Raw genomic sequence first — 3,275 nt, 5'->3', positions numbered from 1 at the left:
GCTGTGATTGTGCCTGGTTATATGAAGAAATGTGTTGCTGCATGATTGTCATTGTTACATTTTGTCATTGTTCTTGATGGCATCATGCACTATATATATATAATATTGATGTTGTTATTATTGAAGGTAATGTATTGATATGTACCAGGGACAAAAGATAGTGTGTTGTAGGTAAAGCCCTAATGTTATAGGATTTAATCAAGAAGTCGCCTTTTCCACAATATAGTGGTTTAAGTAATCTGACAAATAACATAATCAATTGTGAATTTATCTACAGTTACATAAAATATTAAATATTAGTTACATTGAATATTGCTAAGTTATGTTTTAATATTTAATATTTCAAGTAAACTTTTGAAAGAAGAATTACACAACAGTATTCCTAGTTGAAATTCGCAATAACAAGTCTAAGTTTACTTGTGTGTGTCCATAACTTGTGTACACCGTATTGTCAGATCCTTTTGAGGACAAAAACTTTTGTGTCCCGGAGTTGTTTGGTTGCGGAGCGTCAAAGAGAAGTCAGATTAACTGTGTGTTTTCTTTTATACAGTGTGGCTCTGGACAGGATCGCTCTGCTGTGTGAGACGAGAGTTTTGCTGAGACTGAGTCTGTGGATCTGGCAACATCGTGTCCGTTCTTTCTTTCAAGACCTTGTTCCTGCTGTCCTTGTAATATGTACATATTCAATCTGTGTGCAGTCAGGTGGAGGGAGACGCTGCTGGAGGAAGATCTTTTGAGCAGATCGACGTGGTCTTCAATATGGTGGCAGATGATATTTTAGTCGACTAAAGGGTGATTCGTTCAACTGATTAAATCCTGGACAGTCTTGGTATTGATTTCGACCTTTGCCACTGAACAACGAGTCAGAACTGCGGTCCGAGATTCACAGAGCAATTCTGCTGATCAGGTAAACCTGAGTGGGACCTTGAAGTGATAATATAGGACAAATCAACACATTTATTTCTAGGTTTAATTCATTTACAAATTAAATGAAAATACATTTAAATAATGTCATGCTTGGAAATTATTGAATTGCCACACATAGCACTTATGACATCATTGACTTCTTTACTATCACAGGTTTAGCATTTGTTTCATAAATTCATATATGTGCAAAACTGTAATATGCAGACCATTAAAATGAACAGTATGAAAAAGAAAGCTCATTCGAGGGGTGTTTAGAGTGAAAGAAACCGCTGGACCATGAGGTTTTAAGCATCTGTTATGTCCCCATAAACCCATCAAAATATACTCTAGTAAAACTGAAACTTACAATTGGCATTACAATATGTTGCAACATGTCCTGCAGGGCCTCTAACTTGTTCCCAATTAAAATGAAAAAGCACACAAAAGCATCAAGAAGGACCTTACAAAGTCCCAAAAAAGAAGAAAAGAAAATAAGGCATTGATTAGCTGGAACAAGTAACCATATTTTAAGCCTGAACCCGAGGTCCATTTCTCACAGTAAATAGGTCTACCTTTTTTTTTTGTTGCAATAAGCTGTATTTTATGATTTCTTGCAACGATAATTAAACAAATAGACATGTACAAACACCGTTTCACCAAGGCACAGCGGCCCCCTCAGCCGCTGTAAAGTAAAAGTCGCTGTAATCTTTACTGACATTGTCCGTGATGATTACTGAGATGGCATATTCAGACAGTACTAAAATCACTGAGAAGCTCTGGTAATAATTACTTTACCTCATCTCTCCCTGTTAAACTAATCCAGTCCGAATAGGGCTTAACAGTATAGTGCATAGGACAGTGTATAGATCATGTAGTTCATTTGTACCTCACATGCTATGTTTTCAGTACTGGAAATACTTCTAATAACTTTTTATGTGTCAACAATAGATTATTAACCTGGTGACCTGGAGGCGAGACCTTTGAGCTCATCAACGGCTGTCTGGACAAGCCAGAACGTCTCCTGGATGAGCATCACTCTGTGAACACGGTGCTTCAGCTGCTCCCTCGATACATGGAGACGCACCATGTCTTCATCACATCAGTCCTTTGCCCTTGATGAGCAGCTCCAGGTCTGTTGTAGGCCAGCACCGCTCCTGCTAGAGCAGATTTGAAGACTGCATTCTTGGAGTGGCTGTCTGTGTGAATGACTGCATCAAATCGATATAAGGAGACCTGTTGTTTGTGGTTTTGTTTTTCTTTTCGTTTGTACAGGATGGTGAGTTTTTGTTTGTTTAGTTATATTAGAATAGAGGGAAAGTCTAGGTAAGTAAGCTGACCCGGAAGATCCTTTTGTGTTTGTTATTTTTCTCGGGAGTTAGGAAAGTTTTAACTGAGTAGTAGTTTAGATTAGTTAGCTCACCAGTCCTTAACTTTTGTATGTTTATATTTCCCTTACACTAGGATACTTACTACTTAATTTAAAACTTTGGCCGTTATACTTCGCAAAGATCAGATTAATCTGGCTGAGGTACTGCACCTCTGTTGGTGTTGAGGTGATGGGCTGACATTTCCTTTTAGCTGAAGACATAGAAATTGTAATTACTTTAATGACGAGCACAAAACCTAGGGTGGAAACACATCATCAGCCCTAGTGCCAAGATATTGCCCACACCGACCTTCCTCACAAGCCGTCTTTTAATCCCGGACCATGTTCCTGTCAAAGCACGTGTTGCGAGATGCCAGTGCCTTGGCCTCCTTTGAAGCCTTAAGAAGGCATTGTTGCCTATTTTGTGGCACACTTGTGTCTAAAATGCTCAAGGTGGGCAATAATGGATCCATGTTAAACACACCTGTAGGAAACAGTGTTATAATCATCATAATGATACACACAGGGGGAGAAAATATTTTTACCATAACAAATACAGGAGGCCATGATGAGGTTAGGAGTATTAACCCTTGTTCGTCCATATTATGGATATATGTCTCTTACAGTTTTTTTATTTACTATTATTATTATTATTATTATTATTTTATCATGTTGCCTGTGTTAATGCCAACTGCAGAAATTTTGGCGCAAGTGTGTATTTTTATTTGAATTTTACAATTTCACCCCCATTTCCTTTAATATGGGGTTATGACCCTTTAGCCTAAAGGGGGTCGCACACCGGACGCGCAGCTCGGCGGCGCGCCACGCAGCGCCACGTCTTTTAAATTCGAACACATTATTCTCTATGAGAGTACACACACCGGCGGCGCCTTTCGGCGTCTGTCCGCGGCGGCTCAGGACCGTGTTCAAAATCCTGCCGCGCCACAGAGCGTCATTTACATAGTTTTATATTAAATTTACATGTATGTGTCTCAAATCGTAG

The sequence above is a fragment of the Leuciscus leuciscus genome (assembly GCF_965113295.1).
Source record: "Leuciscus leuciscus genome assembly, chromosome: 2".
Lineage (NCBI taxonomy): Eukaryota > Metazoa > Chordata > Actinopteri > Cypriniformes > Leuciscidae > Leuciscus > Leuciscus leuciscus.
Note: the sequence above shows the minus strand (reverse complement) of the source record.